Source organism: Gorilla gorilla, chromosome 13 (assembly GCF_029281585.2).
Source record: "Gorilla gorilla gorilla isolate KB3781 chromosome 13, NHGRI_mGorGor1-v2.1_pri, whole genome shotgun sequence".
NCBI lineage: Eukaryota > Metazoa > Chordata > Mammalia > Primates > Hominidae > Gorilla > Gorilla gorilla.
Window position 1 is genome coordinate 86,972,848 of NC_073237.2, and position 24,930 is coordinate 86,997,777.

Sequence of the window (24,930 nt, forward strand, 5' to 3'; positions counted from 1 at the left end):
TAATAAAGAAAGGAGAAAATGAGAAAGAAAACAAATAAAGAAAGAAGAAAGAAATAAAGAAAGAAAGAAAGAGAAAGAGAGAGACAGAGGAAAGAAAGAAAGAAGAAAGAAAAAGAAAGAAAGAGAGAGAAAGAAAGAGAGAGAGAGAAAGAAAGAAAGAATGAAAGAAAGAAAGAAAGAAAGAAAAGAAAGAAAGAAAGAAAGAGAAATCCCCTCTTACTATCCTAGCTCTTCATAGATGTGATAGAGACTGTTTACCAGCGTTACTTTCTCTCTGATAATATAGTTAGACTGTATTTTCATTCTTCCTTTGCAATTAGATGTGGCCATTGGGCTGTGTCCCAGCAAATGGAATGTGAATAGAAGTGGTATGTACTCCTGCTAGCCTGGCACTTTAAAGGTTGTCAGGCATGACTCTCCAAGCTATTTTCCTTTCCAGCTGAGTGGCATAGAAACAACATGGAATATAACCTTGGAAGCTGTGTGCTGAAAAATGACAGAGCTACAGGTGGAAGGAGTCTGGGTCCCTGAATGACCACTTGGAGGGGATGCACCTGCCAATGAAGAGTACCACTTTGGAAATTATGTGAGTGAGAAATAGACTGATATTTTGCTTGGGCCATTATATATTTGAATAATTGTGTCCTTAATTTTTGCACTATATGATGATTATTAAATTACTTTTTACCACTAGAGATGACTCTATTGTTGTCATGATTCTGTGAGATGAACTAGGAATGGAGGGTAGAACCTAACTTCTTGTGCACATCTTCTGTGTAAAACTTGTGCATTCTCTATGCACCATTTATGTATCTGCTATGTGACGTGTAACAGGCATGTCTTTTATGTATATCAGCTCATGTCGTTTTTAATAATTTTATCAAGGGAGCATTTAGGTATAGGGAAACGGACAAGACATAAGTGCACAATTCAATGTTTCTGTTAAATTCAATGTTCTATTGGAAGTGTTATGGTATTCCTTCTTTCATTCCTGATATTAATGATTTGTATTATGTTGGGCTTTCAAAATCATAGTTTTTTGCTCTATATTTATGTATCTTTCTTTTTATTACTTTGAAATAATTCTTTGGGACAATTTACTCTAATTTTTCTTTTTTTTATAATTTCAACTTTTATTTTAGATTCAGGGGATACATGTGCAGGTTTGTTACCTGAATATATTGCATAATTCTGAGGTTTGGGATATGATTGATTCCATCACCCAGGTACTGAGCATACTACCCAGTAATTAGTTTTTCAGTCTTTTTCTCTCCTCCCTCTCACTACTCTAGAAGTCCCGAGTGTCTATTGTTCCCATCTTTATGCCCACGAGTACCCAATGTTTAGCTTCCACTTAGAAGTGAGGACATGTGGTATTTGGTTTTCTGTTCCTGTATTAGTTCACTTAGGCTCATAGCCTCCAGCTGAATCCATGTTGCTACAAAGGGCATGATTTTGTTCTTTCTTATGGCTGCATAGTATTCCATTGTGTATATGTGCCACATTTTCTTTATCCAATCTACCATTGATGAACACCTAGGTTGATTACACATCTTTGTTATTGCTAATAGTGCAGTGATGAACATATCAGTTCAGGCATCCTTTTGATAGATGATATACGATAGAATAATAGAATGATTTATTTTCTTTTGCATATATACTCAGTTGTGGGATTGTTGGATCTAGTGGTAGCTCTGTTTTAAGATAGTTGAAAAATATTCAGACTGCTTTCCACAGTGGCTGAACTAATTTACATTCCCACCAACCGTGTATAAGTGTTCCATTTTCTCCACAGCCTCACTAGCATCTTACCACCATTTTTGACTTTTTAATAATAGCCATTCTGACTCATATGAAATGGTATCTCATTGTGATTTTGAGGTGCACTTTTCTGATTTTTAGAAAAGTCATACAAACAGGAAAAGAAGAAGTCAAAATACCTCACTCCACAAATATGATTCTATACCTACACTCCACAAATATGATTCTATACCTACAAAACACTAAAGACTCTTCCAAAAGGCTCCTAGAACTGACAAACAACTTGAGTAAAGTTTTGGGATTACAAGATCAATGTACAAAAATCAGTAGTATTTCTATACACCAATAATGTTTGAGCTGAGAGCCACATTAAGAAGACAATCCCATTTACAATGGCTGCAAAAAAAAAAAAAAAAAAAAAAAAATAGAATACCTAGGAATACACCTAACCAAGGACATAAAAGTTCTCTGTAAGGAGAACTACAAAACACTCTGAAAGAAATTATAGATGACATGAACAAATAGATAAAACATTCCATGCTCATGGAATGGAAGAATTAATAATGTTAAAATGGCCATACTGCCCAAAGCAATCTACAGATTTAATGCCATTCCTACCTAACTACCAATGTCATTATGTCATTTATCACAGAACTAAAAAAAAAACTATTCTAAAATTTATATGGAACCTAAAAAGAGCTCCAATAGTCAAAGCAATCCTAAGTAAAATAACAAAGCTGGAGGTATCACATCACCCAAGTTCAAACTATACTACAAGACTACAATAAACAAAACAGCATGATACTGGAACAAAAACAGACACATAGACCAATAGAACAGAATTGAGAACCCAGAAATAAAGCCGTACACCTACAACTATCTGATCTTCAACATAGTTGAAAAAAAAATAAGCAATAGGGGAAAGACTCCTTACTTAGCTGGCTAGCCACAAGCAAAAGAATGAAACTAGACCACTACATTTCACCATAAACAAAAGTTAACTCAAGATGAATTAAATATTTAAATGTGAGACCTCAAACTTTAGGAATCCTAGACGAAAATGTAGGAAACATAATTCTGGACATCAGCCTTGGGAATTTATGACTAAGTCCCTGAAAGCCATTGCAACAAAAACAAAAATTGCTAAGTGGAACCTAATTAAACTAATGAGCTGCACAGCAAAAGAAACTATTGGCAGAGTAAAAAGACAACCTACAGAATGAGAGAAACTACTCACAACTATGCATCTGACAAAGGTCTAATATCCAGAATCTATGAGGAACTTAAACAATTGAATAAACAAAAATCAAGCCTATTAAAAAGTGGGCAAAGACATGAAAAGACTCTTGTATTAAGTTAGAAATGTAGGTTATTAATTTTAAGTTTTTCTGCTTTCTAACACAGGCTTTTAAAGTTATACATTTTCTTCTAAGTATTGATTGAATTGTATCTCATAAGTTTTTTTTATGTGTTTTGTTTTCATTTTCATTCATTTCAAAGCATTTTCTAATTTACCTTGGGATTTCTTATTTGATTATTTGATTAATTATTTCTTATTTCTTATTTGATTAATTTGTTCTTTATAAGCATGTTACTTATAAAGTGTGTTACTTTATAAGCATGTTACTTATAAAGTGTGTTACTTTATAAGCATGTTACTTATAAAGTGTGTTACTTTATAAGCATGTTACTTATAAAGTGTGTTACTTTATAAGCATGTTACTTATAAAGTGTGTTACTTTATAAGCATGTTACTTATAAAGTGTGTTACTTTATAAGCATGTTACTTATAAAGTGTGTTACTTTATAAGCATGTTACTTATAAAGTGTGTTACTTTATAAGCATGTTACTTATAAAGTGTGTTACTTTATAAGCATGTTACTTATAAAGTGTGTTACTTTATAAGCATGTTACTTATAAAGTGTGTTACTTTATAAGCATGTTACTTATAAAGTGTGTTACTTTATAAGCATGTTACTTATAAAGTGTGTTACTTTATAAGCATGTTACTTATAAAGTGTGTTACTTTATAAGCATGTTACTTATAAAGTGTGTTACTTTATAAGCATGTTACTTATAAAGTGTGTTACTTTATAAGCATGTTACTTATAAAGTGTGTTACTTTATAAGCATGTTACTTATAAAGTGTGTTACTTTATAAGCATGTTACTTATAAAGTGTGTTACTTTATAAGCATGTTACTTATAAAGTGTGTTACTTTATAAGCATGTTACTTATAAAGTGTGTTACTTTATAAGCATGTTACTTATAAAGTGTGTTACTTTATAAGCATGTTACTTATAAAGTGTGTTACTTTATAAGCATGTTACTTATAAAGTGTGTTACTTTATAAGCATGTTACTTATAAAGTGTGTTACTTTATAAGCATGTTACTTATAAAGTGTGTTACTTTATAAGCATGTTACTTATAAAGTGTGTTACTTTATAAGTGTGTTATCCAAATATTATATAATATTCTGGATATCTCATTGCCACTGACTTTTAATTTAATACGACTGCAGTCAGAGAATATATTCAGTAATATAATCAATCTTGACATGTAATAACACTTACTTTATGACCCAACATATAGCCGATCTGGTGAATATAACATGTGCTTTTGAAAAGAATGTATATTCACTACTCTTGGGTAAAATATTTCACAAATGTCAATTAGGTCTAGTTTGTTCATTGTGTGGGTTACATGATATAAACTTTACTCTTTTTTTTTTTCAAATTCATTTGCCTATCACTGACAAAAGGGTATTGAAATCTCTATTTCTTAATATGGATTTTCTGTTTATTCTTTAGTTCCACCAGGATTTGCTTCACGTATTTAGAAGTGAAATGTGCATAAACATTTAAGATTTTTATATCTTCATGATAAATTGACACCTTTTCATCTCTGGTCATATTGCTTGTCTTGAAATTCATATCTGGTTTTAATAAGATCATAGCAGCAATTTTACACTTACCATTGCATAAAATTTTTTCCATCATTTTTTATCTGTGTCTTTATAGTTAAAATGCATCTCCTATGGAGAGCACAAAATTAGGTATCATTTTTTCCATCTATTCTTTATTATGCTAATTTTTACAAATGTGTTTAGTGTCTATGATTACAACTTATAAAAACAAAAACTTCTATTGAGTGCAGGTTTTTAGATTCCTGGCTTTATATATATATGACTTCTTATTTGGAGGGGTTAGCTTATATTACTATAATGTTATTATTGATGTAGTTGAGATTATACCCAATTTCTTGCTATTGTTTTCCTTCCATTGTTGTTCCTCCTCTTCCTCCTTTGTTTAATTGAATATTATTATTCGACAAAATGTAACATTCCATTTAATATTTTAATTTAACTAAATTTAATATTTCTCTGAGACCCTTAGGGGTCAGAGTCTTACCCTACACATACACATCCAAGCCTTCACTCAGGAACTTTTTTTTTTTTTTGAGACAGAGTTTTGCTCTTAACGCCCAGGCTGGAGCACAGTGGTGCGATCTTGGCTCGCTGCAACCTCCACCTCCCCGATTCAAACGATTCTCTTGCCTCAGCCTCCCAAATAGCTGGGATTACAGGCACCCACCACCATGCCCAGCTAATGTTTGTATTTTTAGTAGAAAATGGGGTTTCACCATGTTGGCTAGGCTGGTCTCGAATTCACAACCTCAGGTGGTCTGCCCGCATCGGCCTCCCAAAGTGCTAGGATTACAGGCCTGAGCCACTACGCCCGGACTCAAGAACTTATTCTTTGTTTTTTTTTCTGAGATGGAGTCTCACTGTGTCACCAGACTGGAGGGCAGTGGCCCAATCTCAGCCACGGCAACCTCTGACTCCCTGATTCAAGCAATTCTCCTGCCTCAGCTTCCCGAGTAGCTGGGATTACAGGCATGCACCACCACGCCTAGCTAATTTTTGTATTTTTAGTACAGGTGGGGTTTCACCATGTTGGCCAGGATGGTCTCGATCTCCTGACCTCGTGATCCACCCGCCTCAGCCTCCCAAAGTGCTAGGATTACAGACGTGAAAGAACTTATTATGAGGACTCATGTAAGGGCTTCTAAACAGCTCCTTCTCCACTTCCCTGTGCTACTATTGCCAGCTACCTCAGCCATCCCAAATTTCAATCTTTACCTCCTCAGTTGAGCAAGACCACCATTTGCCGTTTGGGCTCCATCTTCTCCCACAGTCTCATGGTGCCTCCAAGAAGTGAGCGGGAATCTAACCTTCTGTGTCTCTTTTCCATTATCCATTCTGAAAAGGCATTACTTCACATATTTCGTCTGGTTTCATGGTTACTTCTTCTTGACTGAAAGCTGAACTCCCATGCTGTCAATGTTTCCTAACTCAAACAAATGTTTGGCAAAAATGCATGACTCCCTAATGCCACTACATTGCTATGGGTCACTTTCCCATTGCTGTCTTCTCCAATTTGAAACTCACTGGGAAACTGGATTAGATTACTGTCTCAACCATAGTCATTTGATAGAAAATGCTATTAGGTTTATTATTCTGTTAGGAATACGGATGTGAATTTTAATATGTCTGATTAACATTGGCAACAGCTTAGAGAATGTATCAGGAGATCAGTGAAAAACCCATTACTTCAAATGAATTTATTTGTTTTTAGCAGTAACAGGCTATCGTGGGTTTAGTCATCTAAACTGATCCAGAGAAGTAAATTGTCATTTTACTTGGTTTGGTTTTTAACCTTGAAAAATATTTGGGTAAGTTTTCTGGAGTCTTTTAATAAGTTCACCTAAAATTTTATCCAGTGTCTCCTACTACAGTTTCAGAAACAGATTTTCTATCGTCATAGGCCATCTGAAAATAGGGTAACAACTATTTTCCACATAGAAATCATATCAAAACTAGCATTGTTTAGCACTTCACTTCAACCTTTGCCTCTTCATCTTCAGATTAAACAATCTTTAATGGATCAAGATTTCTAAATCTAATACAGTTCAATTTCTCACACTTCCCTTATAGTTAGTGATTTTCTTGTCTTATTGAAATCTTTTTGTGTTCAATGTATCAATTTTTATGGGTAGTTAATTTTGTGTTTTGTTTTTAAAATATTTATCCACCCTAGATTGAGAAGATATTACCGTATATTATCTTCAAAGATCTCAAATTTTTCCTTTAATATTTTGATCTGCATACAACTTGGTTTTGGTTTTGTGTATAAGAATCAGCACCGCTACTAAAAGGTCATTCTTGTCCTGTGGCTCTGCAGCACCAACTGTGTCATAAATTACATATCTGTGTTACATATTATCTATTTCTAGAATTTCCATTCTGTTTGTCTATATATGCACTAATACCACACTCTATTACTGGAACTTTATTATTAGTTTCGATATCTAGTAGAGTGAGCTCTCTTGCTTTCCTCTTCGAAGTTTTGATGACTCTAGCCTTTGAATATTCATATACATTTTAAAATCAATTTATCCATGTTCTTTAAGTCTCACAGTGATTCTGAGTAAGACTGCATTCAGCAATAGATCAATTTTGGGAGAACTGACACTGACATCATATCCATGACTGTGATATGTTTTCCATTCATTTACTTCTACTTTAATAACTATCACTATCAGCAATGGTGGCAATCATGCACATATTTCATTAAATTTATCCCTAGGCATCTTTGATGCCATTTCAAATATATTATTTTGGACAAAGTTATTGAGGTACAATTAACGTACAATAGACTGCACCTATTTAAAGTGTACACTTTGATACATTTTGACATATGACACATGTATACATCCACAAAAAATGACTAGAAGAAGCTCTCTAAACAGAAGGAAAATAATAAAAGAAATATTGAAACATCCATAGGAAGAAAAAGCAATGGAAAGAGTAAAAGTATCAGTGAATACAATATATTTTCTTTAAACTCTTCTTGGGTTTTCTAAACTATGATTGATGATCAAGGAAAAATTTATAACACATTTATATGGTCCTAAATGTGTGTAAAGAAATTATGTATGACAATTACAAGTTGGAGAGGGTAAAAGGACATAAAGAAGGGTAAAGTTTCTGCACTTCATATGAACTGCTACAATGTTGACACTAGTAAACTGTGATAAGTAGTATATATTTCATACAATACCTAGAGCAAACCATGTTCATGAACTGGAAGACTCAATACAGTAAAGATGTCAGTTCTTCCCAAATTGTCATCCAATTTTAATGCAATTCATATCAAATCCCTGTCAGAGTTTTTGTAGATATAACCGAAGCTATTATAAAACTCATATGAAAAGGCAAAGGGATAAGAATAGCTAAAACAATGTTGACAAAGAAGGATAAAATAAAAGAAATCCCCCCCCCCACCTGATTTCAAGACTTATAGCTACAATAATCAAGTGGTATTGACAGAGACTTTGACACATAAATCCATGAAACAGAATAAAGAGCCAAGAAATAGACTCACATGAATATGCCCAAAAGTGGAAAGGCAATTTAATGGAAGTAGGGTAGCTTTTTCAGCAAATAGTGTAGCAATTGGACAATCATAGTAAAAACAACCACCAAAAGAAGCCTTAACCTAAACCTTACACCTTACAACAATATTAACTCAAATTACATAATGGACTTAAATATAAAACATGAAAGTATAAAACTTTTAGAAAAAATAGAAACATAGGGAAAGATCTTCAAGATCTGGAGCTAGGCAAATAGTTCTTAGGTTTGACGTAATAAACACAATCCATAAAAGAAAAAATTGAAATACTGAACTTCATCAAAATTAGAAACTTTTGCTGTTCGAAAGACCGGGTATGGAGGATAAAAAGGCAAGCTGCAAACTGGGGGAAAATATTCATAAACCACAGAGTTATTATCTAGAATATATAAAGAACAATTATCTAGAATATGTAAAGAACTCTCAAAATGTAGTATTAAAAAAGGAAACTAACAGCCCAATTATAAAATAGGCAAAAGGCATGAACAACATTTCAATGAAGGAATATACAGATAGCAAATAAGCACACAAAAATATGTTCAAGCCATCAGAGAAGTACAAATTAAAATCAAAGTTAGATATCATCACCTAACAGGAGAATGGCTAAAATAAAATTAATGTCAACACCAAATGTTGGTGAGGATGCAGAGAAACTGGATTACTTATACATTGTCAGTGGAAATATAAAATGGTATGGTCACTCTAGAAACTCATTTGCCAATTTCTTACAAAAAAAATTGCAAATACCATATGGCCCTGCAATTAGTTTCTTAGGTATTTATCCCAGAGAAATTAAAATAGGATTTTTAATTTTTCCCAGGCTTATACTTTATTTTTTACTTGGCTTATATTCTTTATCTTTTTGTTATAACATATGCTCCCACAAGAAAGATACCAAGGTCTTTGAATTCTAAAGCCATGTTGTTCTCCAGGAATTTTGACTTAACTAAGGCCAAGCAATATAAATAATAAGGTAATTTAGGTACTCATTTTGCTACCCCTACTTCGAAATGTTTGGGGTTTTCTATATAACTAGGTCAAAGCTATCAGAGCAAATGTCAATAATCTTATTTAAGATGACGCCCTGACATTAAATAGTCTATGTTCTTGAGTACTTTTATTGTTGTCATTGCAGGTACCTTATTTAAATTTCGTAAATATTGACGAAGCTCTTCCTATATGCCTTGCTTTACGTGCTGTCCAAAGGGTCATGGTCCAACAAAGAAGTCACATCATATGAACAACTGCAATGTGATAGAGGGTATGGAGAGGTCTAAGCAGCATAGAGGATGATGTGATCTCCTATGGGTTAGGGGTGAATAACAATGAGAGTCAGAGAGTTTGCCAAAGCAATGGCCACTAACCTAGATTTTCATCACTGAGCATCATTAGTTCATGAAATCCACATGTTGAACAAAGGGCAAGGAAACCTGGAGAGTGCCATAAACATGTTCACGGGAAATCTAGTTTGCAATGTTTCCCTTATTACCAAAGATACAAGTAAAAGTGAACATGATTGAAATAAAAAGAATGGGTTAAGCAGAACTAGCTTAGCTGGGTTGTTCATAAAACATACTGTGTCATCGTCTCTTTAAATCCATATTCCTTTCCTAATACTCAATGGATATGACCATGTACTTTCTAATTTTTCTCAACTCTATGTTCTGCCTTGCAGAAGGACCCCAAACCTTTATTCTTCATTAAACTGCATTTTCCTGTGGCCCTGTTCAGAAATGTCCGTGTTGTTTAGAGTTTGACATGGAATGATAACACAGGTTAGTTAAAATACTAATTTAAAATTTTTAGAGCAAAACGTGTATTCTAAATTGCAGAAAAGGAAAAAAGAAATGAGAACATTTGAAAGAAAAGACCAGAATATATGAATAGAACAGCATGTTTAAGATGATTAATTTAGGCCGGGCGCGGTGGCTCACGCCTGTAATCCCAGCACTTTGGGAGGCCGAGGCGGGCGGATCACGAGGTCAGGAGATCGAGACCATCCTGGCTAACACAGTGAAACCCCGTCTCTACTAAAAAATACAAAAAATTAGCCGAGCGTGGTGGCGGGCGCCTGTAGTCCCAGCTACGCGGGAGGCTGAGGCAGGAGAATGGCGTGAACCCGGGAGGCGGAGCTTGCAGTGAGCTGAGATCGCGCCACTGCACTCCAGCCTGGGCGACAGAGCGAGACTCCGTCTCAAAAAAAAAAAAAAAAAAAAAAGATGATTAATTTAAGTTCCTAAAGCACTTATTAACTGATATTTTGCTTTAGTCAAATTTATTAAATACTGTCTATGGAACAGAAATTGTGTTAGATGCTCTAACATGTCTATCTTATTTCTTTTAAGAAATAATATCTTGTGGTTATATCCCCTTTATAGGAGTGAGAAAATTACAAATTTTACAGTTCATTTCTGCTGACATGTCTTATGACTCCATAAATCTATCAGGATCCTGGAAAGAAAGAGCTGATACTCAAGTTGGGTGGAAGGATAGTGCTGTAACCTAAAGCTAGTAACTGGAGAGAGTTATTCCTGCCTCAACGGTCAAGGTGCAGAGCAGTTACTAAAACCTGCCTGAAAGGAGCTGTTGGCTTTCATCAAGATACTAACTGGCCAGTGGTGTCCCTACAGAAGGAAATAAATCTCCCAATCTTATTTTTGATTTAACTAAGGCTGTATGATATAGTAAGATAATTTAGATATTCATTTGTCTATCCTTACTTTGATATGCTTGGGGTTTTCCTATATCACTAGATCAAAGCTATCAGAGCAAATAGCTTTCATATCATTTGCTCTGCTGTGTTTTCTTCTCATCTTTTGCTGAACTTCACTGGGGCAAATTCAGTACCCAATATTTCACATGGGTCCTTTTCTATTTTCCCTAAGTGTTGACCAGTCTGAGAAATAAAGGGAAAGAGTACAGAAGAGAGGAATTTTAAAGCTGGGTGTCAGGGGAAGACATCACATGTCGGCAGGTTCCGTGATGCCCCTCAAGACGCAAAACCAGCAAGTTTTTATTAGTGATTTTCAAAAGGGGAGGGAGTGTATGGATAGGGTGTGGGTCACAGAGATCACATGCTTCACAAGGTAATAAAATATCACAAGGCAAATGGAGGCAGGGCGAGATCACAGGATCACAGGACCACAGGACCATAGGACCGGGGCAAAATTTAAATTGCTAATGAAGTTTCCAGCACACATTGTCATTGATAACATCTTATCAGGAGACAGGGTTTGAGAGCAGACAAAACTCAATTATTCAAGGTTCTTGTAAATCATGATTTTCATTTCTTACCTATGTATGAAGTTATGAAGGTGCATGGGACCTTACAAAAGACAATTTTAAAAAAGTCTGACATCTATCTGGAACTTCACAGCTTATAGCTTTTAAAGTGTTTCTCTGTAGATTACCTCTTCAATGTAGCTTCAACATTTAGGCAACTTCCAGCTGGCTCTAGAATTCAAAAGAATGAATCCAGGGTGAGTAAGAAATTCCGGACATGAGGACTGAGCCCAGAAGCTGCTGTGTTAATAGTCCTTAAAGTTTTACTGCAAAACTGGAGGTTTACAATATAAAAATAAAATTCAAGTTTCTTTAGGAACTCGAATCTAACATACTGTGTTTAGTGATAGATATAATCTTTCTAGATGTGTTGGCATCTTTTTTGATGGCTAGCATGTGATAGTTGCTTGTTCTGCTAGCTAATGAGGCATATAATAATTAAAATATGAAGAGTCTGGTAAGGTACCTCCCAGAATTGAAAACTAAGCAGGTAGTGCACTGTATCTCTCATGAATGTGCTTGTTTCTATGAATAGAAGACTCTTAGGATAAAGGATAGAGCTGGATGAGCGTGCATCTTTACCTTAAGGTCCCCAAAATGAATCTTTGCCCTGTTTCATTTTATTCTAAAAAAAAATCAGCTAAACACCTCTCTGTGAGTCAGACACTGTGTTTTTCAGAATAGCTGACTGAATAAACAAATGCAAACATAAATCCTGCCTAAAGAAAACACAACAGAGAAGTTGTTCCAAAGAAGTTTGTGAAATAAATTATCATTATCTTAAAGACTGAAAATTTAAAAATAGTTGTGAATTACACAATTATGATCTAAAAAGGAATCCATTACAAAATTAAACTCAGTGATTTTGATCATAAATTATATATCTGACTTTTTGCTAGGCTATAGCCTGCATGAAAAAGAAAAATAAATCATATTGCTTCAAGGGGCTTCAGTCTTACAAAGTGTGCACATGTGAAACGGACACAAGGAAAGTCAGGACCACTAAAGGTGCAGACGCCATGGGTCAGGTAAAGCCAGGAAATAAAACAACAGGAACAGGAAGCACCAGATTAAGGCGGAGAAGTACTCAGAATGGATCCAATTCCGGGAGTAGAAATTGAGGGAGAGAGTGTCTGTGTAGCTTGATACAGAAACAAGAGTGTCTTAGTGTGAACATGCAGGAGGGCTCCAATCTGAAGTCAATAAGTCACTTTAAAAGAGGTAAAATAAAGGTGATAAAATGTGACAGGTAAAGAGAGACTTTATTGTGTCCTGAATACCAAGGAAGCTCATTTTTAACTTTATCAAGTAGGTTGTTTGTAAACAAAAGCTAAGAAGCACAGTAAGAACTAATGTTTATTTATCACTAAATATATGCGAGATGCTATATTTCAAGCCATCCCATAAATTATCCTGTTTGATCCTGAAACACATATATTAACTATTCAATAAGTCTCAGCCATTATTATTATTATCCATTTTTATTTCTAGATTTTCTCTTAATGACACTTGAATTACAAATGGGTAAAAGCAAGATTGGTGTTATTAGGGAAGGAGAATTTTTTTTTTTGCAAAGTGCATCTCTCAATTTATGTCATCTTTAATTTTTTTCAACAAATTTTTTACATTGGTATTGAATGTAAAGATATTTCACATCTTCCATGGGGGTTTTTTAATCTCTGACTGTATTTGTGGGTTTGTCTATTTCTCTTTGCACTTCTATCAGTTCTTACTTCATGTATTTAGAAGCACTGTTACTACATTGAAAAATATTTAGGGTGGTGATATGGTTTGGCTGTGTCCCAACCCAAAATCTCATCTTAAACTGTAATCCTCATAATCTTCATGTGTCAAGGGCAGGACCAGGTGGAGGTAACTGGATCATGGGGGCAGTTTTCCCCATGCTGTTCTCATGAAAATGAGAGTCTCACGAGATCTGATGATTTTATAAACATCTGGCATTTCCCCCACCTGCACTCACTCCATCCTGTGAAGAAAGTGCCTGCTTCTTCTTTGCCTTCTGCCATAATTGTAAGTTTCCTGAGACCTCCCCAGCCATGCAAAACTGTGAGTCAATTAAACCTCTTTCCTTTATAAATTACCCAGTCTCAGGTCTTCCTTCATAGCAGTGTAAGAATGGACTAATACAGATGGTTATGCGTTTCAGCGAATTGGCTCCTTTATCACCATGAAATGACTTTCTTATTCCTGATCTATTCCTTACTTTGAAATCTACCTTGATAGTAATACAGCTCCAGCTCTAGAAGAGAATTTAAGACTAGAAAACAGGAAAGGGCCCAAAGCACTCGTTCTGGATTTGGGCACTGGGCTCGGTCAATTTCTGTTGCAGCCATGAGCGAAATCTTCTGTAAATGTCAGCTCATCCAGGAAAATTTATTTTTTGCTCTCAGTATGATCTTGTTGATTTCGGGAGCTTTGAATGTCTATGGTTTTTCCAAAGTAAAACAATCTTGACCTGAGGCTCTGACCCATTTAGTTTTCTATTATATACAAAGTCTATACATGTATTAGGGAAATATTTCTTTTGCTTACAACATCCAAATAAAATGTACATTCACTCTTATATGAAAGAAAATGAATTTAAGAGCGTCTTCTTTCTCTTCATCGTTTGTTATCTTTCTACCACTTTCCCCAAGCAAAGAGATGATTCTTTCATTGTACTTTATGTTCTGCACATAGCTTCTGTGTCTGGAATAAAAGTGGAAAGAAGCAATAATAGTACCATCTCATCAAAGAATAAGCAGGTCGTCAAACAATCGGTCTTTATAATTGTAAAACATTTCCTAACTGTAAAAATCGAACAAGGTCACTAAATCAATAAGTCCCAGATGTTGCCCCACAAAACATAGTACCCTACAAACAGAACTTTTCTCATAAGCCCTGAACTAATAAATTTAAATAGTGACCAAATTCCCTTTTAAAGAGTTGCCTTTGTGTGACAAGAGGAAGTAGGAATGGCAGGACTGGTTAATATGAGGCGACCCACTTCAGCAATGCCGTCAGAAGCCAAGAACAGTGCCTTTCCTTCACAGTGGCTTTGCTGGTGTTTAGGAAAATGTTGCCAAAATGTTCATTACCAGATGGCATTAAAAAAATGTATTTCTCATGTCAGTGAGTCACTCTGGGGAAAAAATACTGACAAATATGGTAATACCACATCAGTTTATTTGCCTTCAGTATTTTGCATGAAAAAGGTCTATAAGTCCAATTAGAGGTTGGTATGCAAAACTGTCCTTTATGTTTTGTTTTAAATATACAACTCAGTTTCATAATTCCAACCATCTCTGTACTAATCCCTGAATATGCAATATATCATGTATATCATAATAACTATCAGCAAAAAAATAAATGCAGGATTCTGTTCCAATCAAAGGTACTCTTTATAAGTTGATATCCTATACCCTTGTTTGATAATGGTTTGAAGGTTCCAAGCAGTGTCTCACCTGACTACCAGTACCAGATGATATCCCTAGTGCCCACTAATCTACCATTTGCAGCTCAGAGCAAGTGTTGAATTGTTCTTCTAGGTTTAGATCATAAGCACAGGCCACAAGTCTTAACCAGCACACACACAGGGGTATCACTGTTCAGAGTAAATGGTGTTTAGAAAAATGCTGCAAAGGATATAGAAAATAAAGGTAAAATTGCATCATTTATGCTACAATCTCTGGGATTTCTTGGCAAATTTATGAACAGTTCTGTAAATGTTTCATTGGAGTAATGAACAACTGATGCCTCAGAGATATGCAGCTTCCTTGGTGGAGAGTTCCAGCCCAAAGAGTTTCATTATAATATGGTACTGGAAGTCAAAAAATGCTGAATGTTCTGAAGACTTGAACCATGGACAATGCCTTTTTACCACAGACAATGATGTTGTTTAGCAATGGTTGGCTTTGTGAAATGAGAATATGATAGAAAATTATTGGATCAAGGAGGACTAGAATATCTTACTCTCTAGGAGTAGGGTTCTCATAGTTGTATCTTATTGAGAAATAGTAAGACTAAATAAGTGAGAAGATATAAAAAGTTCATGGATTGGATTACTCCGTATTTTAAATATGTCAATTTCCCTCAAATTGCACTCCCAATGAAAATCTCTATTTTTGTGTGTGGGATTTCATAAGCTGATTCTGAAATTTATGAAATAAAAATACGAAAGGCCAAGAACAGTCAAGATACACTTAACAAAAGCTGAGAGGACTTATTCTAACACGTATCAAAACTTATTTTTAAATTGCAGTAATTAGGAGTGTGTGGTATTTGTGCAGGGGGGGAGTCAAACAGACCAATCAGAATAAATGTCATAGAAACAGACCTCATGCACAATGGCATGTCATGTTGATTTGTTGGGGCCAAAGACTCTCCAATAAATGGTACTGGGACAACTATGTATCCATAGGGAAATAAATAAAATGATCCATACCTCAAAGCACACATAAAACTAACTCCAAATAGATTAAAGGCACAAAGAAAAAAATCTACAAAACTGTCAAGCTTGCAGAATATAAGATATCTTCATGACCTTAAGGTAGGTATAGCTTCCTTCAATAAGACAAAAAAAAAAAAAAAAAAAAAAGCACTGGCACTGTATTTCTGTGTATGTGTGAATATGTGTGTGAAAATTAACTAAATACACATGACCTCTTGGGTGGAAAATTAACAGAGACTTTATGAAATACCTACAACTCAATGACAATAAGGACATGAGGAATTAAGAGCAGTGAGGTTTGCTAAGGCAATAGTAAAAGAAAACTTTCAACTCAGAAGAGCAGAAATGTTGAGTAGCAAAAATTCAACTCAAAAAGTTGGGGAAAAAAACCCACATAAATACCATAAAATGAGAAAATATAGAAAAAGAAGAAATCAATGGATTAAAGAACCGTATAATAAAAAATTACTAGAAACTGAAACTGTTTCTTTGAAAAATCAACAATGCAAAGCCCTAACAACACTGATCAATTGAAAAGAGAGTACATTATCTTTAATTGATGTTAAAAATTCAAACAAACATATTGGAAACAAACAAACATACTATAAAATGAAAGAGGAGATAACAGATATATAATTGCTTTAATGTTGTGAATAAGTATCCATTAAACCTCGAAGAAATTGATAACTTTCTGGGAAAATGTAAAAAGACGAAATAGTCACAGAATGAAATTTAGTAGAACTAATATAGGCCACTAGTATTTAAAGAAATTGAGATTCATTAAAGATATTCCAAGGCCCAGGTCCTGGAAGCTCACAGATGAGTTCTGTCAGGCTTCAAAGAAATAGGTAATTCCTCTCATGTACAGGTTGTTCCAGGAAAGAGAAAGAGGATGAGCTGCTCAAGTAATTTTATGACACCAGGATAACTAGATAAGGCCATTGGTTAAAAAAAAAAAAATGACAGTCAGCCCAAATTCTTTGATTCTGCCTGAGAGACTTAAAGTTATCGTTGCAATCATAAGCCATACATTTAATGGAAAGCCTTTCAATAATAATGTGAAGACTGATGGCACAGAGGTTTTGAAAATATAATTTGTCAAATTGGATATTAAAGATCTTTACCTTGAGCATACTAATAATACAATAGTAAGCAAATGTAGGGTGGGAGTCCTTTCTGGTCATATTCATTGTTATTCTGTGTCATGTAACATGAATTTTGGTCATTTATTCTAGTCATCCTAAGACATCCTACTTTTTTGATATAAACGGTTCATTGTTAATTTATATGGCTCATCTGTGTATCTGTTTATTGGAAGTAACATTTACTTATTTTATTTATTGTAAAATAATCTAATTTTTACTATGCACCCCAGAACTATGATGATAGGCTAAGATCTCTTGACTTCATCTAATAACATCACCTTTACCGAAGTGGATTGGTTTAACTATGTAGTCAAAGTATTAATAATATTAAGTAGGTGGGATAAATCACCAGTTCTCAGTGAAGACCTAGGGATTTCCAGAGACCCCTTCCAAAAGTTCATGGTGTCGAAACTATTTTCATAATAATGTGATGGTATTAGGAGCTCTTCTCACTGCACGGATATCTGCAACAGTGGTGTGATGCAGTGTGAGGTAAAAATGCTAAATCAAGTTTTACTTTACTTGATTTACTAAATCAAGCAGTGGCACCAAACTGTATGAGTGGTGATTACATTCACCACTACCGTGTACCGACATTGAAATAAGTGCCAGTGTTGCTTAAGAATGACCTTAATGGGCCGGGCACAGTGGCTCACACCTGTAATCCTAGCACTTTGGGAGGCCGAGGTGGGCGGATTGCCTGAGCTCAGGAGTTCAAGACCAGCCTGGACAACACGGTGAAACCCCGTCTCTACTAAAATACAAAAAATTAGCCAGGCTTGGTGGTGTGCACCTGTAGTCTCACATACTTGGGAGACTGATGCAGGAGAATCGCTTGAACCCAGGAGGTGGAGGTTGCAGTGAGCCAAAATTGCACCATTGCACTCCAGCCTGGGCAACAGAGCGAGACTCCATCTCCAAAAAAAAAAAAAAAAAAAAAAAAAAAAGAATGGCCTTAATAAAAGGAAAAGATGATAATTTTATACAATCTTGGGTGATAATTTTATATAATCTTGACCTATAGGTACACATCTCTTTAATATTGTGACTGTTGTGTCTGACGAAACGGGAAGTGCTCATAGAACTGGTCTGCTGCACACTGTGGCATGAGAGCTGTCTCCAGGAAATCACTTGCACAGTTATTTGAGTTGTGAGGTGAAAGACATAGTCACATTTTTCTTGGAATGCTATTTGTTTACTCAATAGAACAACTGAAAGACAAGTTATGGTTATTCAGGCTTAGATTTTTGCAGACATGTTCTCAAAAATTAACAAAGTAAGCCTGTCAATTCAGGGAAAATAACTGACATTTGTTGCCAATGATGAGATTTGAGCTTTAAAATGAAAATTAGAATTTTTGAATACTTATATCTGCCATTGTGAGCTTGACAGCTTCCCCAAACTTAAAGTCATTTCTGATGAGCTTTGTAGTGAGATATCAATGGATATAATTTGTGATATTATAGAACTAAATGTGTCATCATTTGGAAGATCTGCATCAGTCAGTGAATCAGTGTTAAGTGACCAATGTATGATGTTACAATATCACCCTTGGGCAAATGATCCATTCAAAGCCCAAGATGGACCAATGGATTTTGATATAAATAAGTATAAAAGGTTGACTGACATGGTTTCAGATTCCATATTGCAATTAACCTTTAAGAAACTACTACTGTCAAGCTTTGTTAGATTATTCACAGTCAGCTGACAAGGCTATTAGAATACTCATCTTTTGTCCAGTTATATAGCTAATTGAGGCCAGAATATCTCCATATTCTTCAAATAAGGCAACATATTGCAACAAATTGAATGCAGAAATAGACGTGAGAATCCAAGTGTCTTTTATTAAGCCCAACATTAAAGAGATTTGCAAAAATGAAAAAGAATGCCACTCTTCTAAGTTTTTCAGAAAATATCTTTAAATATATATATTATACATTATTAAACATATGTGTTAATGTGTTGTGGGTTTATTATTGTCATCTCAAATAAATTAATAGTTTTTTAAGTTCTCAATTTTAATTGAGAATGTGATAACTATGGATAGATGTAATACAACAGTAAAAGAAAAGCAGCTCTTTGGAATTCTCAATAATTTTTAAGAGAATATTAAAATTTTTAAGACATCAAATAGTTTGAGACCTCTTCAACTAAATGTACATTTAATAACAAATATATTTCAAACAAAAAATAGTAAAAAGTTACCAACTAGAAAAAAATTTTAAATGTATATGTTATCAAAGTAATATATTGTATAAAGTGTATGCAATTCAATGATAAATATCAAACATATTAGACTGGTGCCTACCAAAGAGATTAAGAAAAAAGGAAATTAAGAACACTGAACACTTGTGGTCATTTTAGAAGGATATGAAATTACTCTATATCATCAGCTTAATGAAGAAAGCATAGGGGATAAAAAATATATCGAGCATTCATTTTCCTTTTTAAGCAAGATCAATCCTTGATAAATTCTCTTTTTCTAGAATCCATAGAAGTTAGGATCATTGGATTCAATTCACCTTATAAGCTTTATATAAGAGCCTTTCTAAATTTCCCAGACAGTCTATGGCAGTTTAAACACCGTGTTCTTGCAATTGCATCTCTCTTCTTTGATGCACATACCCAGTAACCGACCTAAATGCTTTATCCTCTCTTATTACAACATGAGATAAATTCCCTGGGGCCATTAAGATATAACTCAATCACTAAATAAACTGGTATGATTCAGAGAGTCCTTGACTGTCTTGAACTATATTATAAATGGAAAAATAAAATTCAATGCCTAAAATTCTAAAATACCTCCATAAAATAAAATAGCATAATTTCATTACAAAAAAATCTTCTGTATAATTTTGTGTAGCAAACTCTGAATTTCTATAGCCTGTCCTGATAAATTTGCATATGTATTCAATAGTCAATTAAGCTTTTAACAAGGGTAGGTTTTTGAAAGCGTCCAATAAATAGTTATCTTTCCACCTGAGCACTGCCTTTCATAAAAACTAAAAGAGCAAAGCCAAATGACCTCCATATTACTGATTAATCTGGGTAGCAGGGCACCTCAGCTTAAGATCAATGGGCTGGCTAGTATTCTCTCCAAGGTGGATCTTGGAACAGTCTCTCAGGAGAAAGCTCCAGGCAATAGGAGAGACACACCTACCATGTTTCTTCCTCCCACCATTAGAGGAGAAAGCCCCCAATTCAGTATTGTTGGCGGATAAGCTCCATCTAAGTGAGAAACTGGGAACAACAGCTGTCTTCTCCGTCTATATCTCAATCCAATGTCAAGGGGAGAGTTAAGACATGGGTCAGGAGATTTCATATTTAGTGGAAATCGCTCCTCAGGGAACCCGGAGAAATGTAGGCATTCTAATCCTCAAGGAACTATGGTACTTAATAACAGTGAAAATGACAAATATTCACTTTATGAATATTATTTCAGAAACTAATTTAAGCATACTAACATATTTTCACATAAAGCCCACATTCCAATCTACTATAATTTGTTTCTTTTTTACATATGAGAGAACCAAGCCAGAAGAAGTTGAATAACATTTTGAAGGTCTCAGAGCTGTTAGGTGGAGGATGCAGCCATTAAATCCTCTATTTTTTTTTTAATTTTGTATTTTGATTTTTGTGGATACATACTAGGTATATATATTTATGGGGCACATGAATTGTTTTGATACAGACATGCAATGTGTAATAATCACATCAGAGAGAATGGGTATCCATCCCCTCAAGTATTTATCGTTTGTGTTACAAAAAATCCAATTATACTTTTAGTTATTTTAAAATGTACAATTAAATTATCATTAACTACAGTCACCATGTTGTGCTATCAAATACTAGGTCTTATTCATTAGAACTATTTTTTTTGTACCCATTAACTATCCCACTGCCCTTCCCAGCCCCTAGTAACCATCCTTCTGCCCTAAATCCTAACTTTAAATTAAATGCACATCTTCTCTGAGCTGATAAGGATATTTTAAAAAAACATATATTTCAAACATAGCTAGGGAATCAAAGTACACTTAAAATTTATCAATAATATATTTTCTTTCTTTTTGCAATTGCTGTAGTGGCCAAAACATGGCACAGAACATAAATCACGCATATTTGTTTTTATTTTATCATCAAAAACATAGTATTAATCATGCATCAGTAGCTGTACCACAATTATTATGTTGTCTCCATAATATTAAAATCAGATTTTTTGTTTTGTTGCAGATTGTGTTTTAGCAAAACAGATTACCCACCCTTTTATGGGGAGAAACCGTTTTTAATAAGGCAACTCCACACTGTCCATTTTCCCCTCCTAACTGGCAGCTCAAAAGATAACAAAAGGGCCTAAAAGGCAATCCTCAACCAGATGCACATTCTTCCCCTTTGGAGATGATGAAGTCAAGCAGAGAAAACGCAGTGAGTCACCGTGCTTCTTGCCCACACGGTCATCACCATGGCAACGACAGTTGCCAGGTGGAGAATTCTATCATACATCATAATTGCTATGTCCACTTTAAGCAGATTAGGAAGGAAAAGATCTGCAATTTTGGCCTGAATTAAAATACTCTAAAGTAAATAAGAGAGTATTGACATCATAACCAATAAAGTGTAATTATATGATATGTACTGCTATAAAAACTGTACGTATTTAGACATAAGAATACTGATAACTAAAAATAATACCCCTCACTATGTATTTAATATCTTGAGGTATTACCACAGTTAATGGACTTGATCACACATGTAATTCCAAATCAAGGAAGTTTATGATGAGTACTACACACAAAAAAATGATGCTTATAAGATTCCAATATCCTTCAAATAAGAAGAGAAGCCACTGCAATTTTTAGAGTTTCCCTGGAGCAATAATACAGAAAAGATATTATTGAATCCACTGGAGAAGATATTGAATAAGAAATACGTCCATTTGTTAATATGTCTAACACTTGCTAAGAATAACAAACTCAGAAACAAATATTAGAGAAGTAAATAATAATCCACTTCACTTCTCAATAACATTAAAGGGCATTACAATATACACTGCCTTCCTATTGAAGGTCAGAGCTATTTTAAATGATTTTTTTCAAGCTGTATTGTCTACAGGTTTTTCCATCTATGTATGTAATTGTGTAAGATTGGAAAAATGTACAAGGTGTACAAACTTTAATTTCACAATGTTTTGATGACAAATATTCAGATATTACATGCCTGTAATCCCAGCACTTTAGGAGACTGAGGCAGATGGATCATGAGGTCATGAGTTCAAGACCAGCCTGACTAACATGGTAGAAATATCTCTAGTCAATGAGATTCACATTCCCGTTGCCTCCCTTGAGGCTGTCAGAAACCTACAAGTAAGGCTTAAGTACAGCAAACAAGCCAGTATTGGTCTCCTGGTGCTATTATCTCAAGTCTCCCTCTAGGGGACTCACTTTTCTGTTTAGTGTTAGAGAATATCTAATTTTTATTTTTTGAAAATAAGATATGTGTTGAAAATAATTTATTTAAAAGTGGAAAAGAATCCAGAGTAGAAGGAAAAAATCCTGCCAATGTTAATCTGACTCTGTTTGAGAAATATGGGATTCAAAAGCACCCTTAGAAGTTAAAGTGACTCACCTAATTTTGGAGCTATTTTTAAGTGAAAAGGAAAAACTGAGTGAGAAATATTATCTGATAGAAAAACATACTCAAAAGACTTGAACAAATACTTCACAAATAACGAAGTCTGGTGGCAATTCCAGGAAACATGGAAAAACCACAATCTACCCTGTTTCTCTCATGTAGAGTTTTCAGACAGCTGTCCTATGCATTCTGTCCAGGATGTATCACTTCCATCCTAGACAGAATGCATAGGACAGCTATTTGAAAACTCTGAAAAATAAATGGTCACAGGTTAATTGAGGAAGGAAAGCGAGGTTAAAAACATCCCCAAACTGAAGGGTATTTTTTATCATTTTCTTTTCTTCCAAGATAACATGATCTGGACTCAGAGACAGACAGAATGCCAATAGTATGGATTGGATGTGGGCAGATGAGCTCCATGATAAGCCCTCTCTTTATTGTCTAAGGAGTGGGAGAGGGGACACCTAATGGTCAGAGAGTGAAAAAATCCTTCAGGGTTTTTTTTGCCTTTGTTCCTTTCTCTTCTGCCTCCCAACCCTACTCTCAGGCAATACCATAGCTGCTGTAGCAGCATGACAACAGCAAGGGTAGCCAGGCATGTCCCTAAAACTTTAAGGGAGGATAAATTTTTCCTGCAACTGGAGACTTAAGATCTCAAGAATATGGGACAAGGCCCTGTTGTTCATTTTTCTCTCTTGGTCCTCTAATTTTTTGACCCAGAGTACAGAAAAATCACAGCAATTGTATGGAAGAATGAGAAAAATAAAACCCAAAACTTCTGGTGAGAAAACAGGGAAAGAATGTTCCCGGAAACAGGAAACTGTCAGATAGGTCACAGAGAGAAGGGAGATTGAGAGAGTGATCCCATAATACCACATATAAAATATTGGTCTCACCCCTGAGTTTGAGAACTGAGCTACAAGGTACAATGCTGCTCCAGACTGTCAACTAGCCGGTGGTCCAAGAGCGGGACTTATCCCAAGAACACTGCAAACACTTGAAAACCAAACTTCAAAACAACTGTTATAAATATGCTTCAAGGTGTAAGGGCAAATACTATTGAAATGAATAGAAAGTTAGAAAATAACAGGAAAAAATAGAAAATGTAATAAAAAATGAAAATTTTAAAGTTGAAAAATAATATCAAAATTAAAAATTTACTGGACAGGCTCAACAGCAGCAGATGAAGATGGCAGAGGAAAGAGTCAATACATGTGAAGATAGAAATTAACGAATTGTGCAAAAGAAAGAGAAAAGATTTAAAGAGAGAGCTAAACAGATTCTTAGATATCTATGTGGAAATACCAAGAGGTTTAACATTCATGTCAAGCTGTGTTGCCTCCAAGTTTTCCCAACTACCTATGTAGCTATATAAGATTGAAAAAATATATAAGGCTGTATAACCTTTAATTTTGCAATGGTTTTGATGGAAAGTATTTTGATAGAACTGTCAAAATATTTTTAGACAATGAGATTCACATTCCCCTTGCTTCTCTTGAGGCTGTCAGAAACTTAAAAGTAAGACTTAAGCGTAAGAAACAAGCCAGGGCAAAGGAGAGGAGAAGGAATGCAACAGTAGAGGAGAAAGAATGCAATGTAGAAAATTAAAATTTGAAGAACTAGTAACTGAACTCCCCCCAAAAAAATTTGTCAGAAGTGTCAAATAAAAACAAGCTGGACTTACAAAAGGAGAGGCTTTAATTAGAAAGTAAGACTAGTTCAATAGGAAGAACACTCCAAGCTCAAAAAACTGTGATATCTCAAAATCCTGTGGGAAAAAAATTCTTCTGTCATAGGTAAAGGAGTATGTGGGTAGAGATAAGCAGCATCTTTGCAGGGAAAGTTGAGTCTGACAGGAGAAGAGTCTCACTGTAGTCAGCTGATTCCCAAGAGAAACTAATGGGGCGGGGGTGTCACACCACACTTTTTTGTGCTTGCTCAGGCTTGAGTGCAAGAAGAGTTCCTGGGCCTGTAGGAAAGAAAAAAGCCTTACTAAAGCTTGGTCAAGACAATGCACAGGTTAAGAAATGGGCAATAATGAGCACTTGGCTAAAAGACACACACTTAAGGAATTGAGCTCAGCAAGTTTGAAATACTTCCATTTCAGACACATTATGTTCAAACTGCTGGAAACTAAAGACAAGAAAAAACTTGAATGCAGACAGAAAAGCAATACATTGGCTATG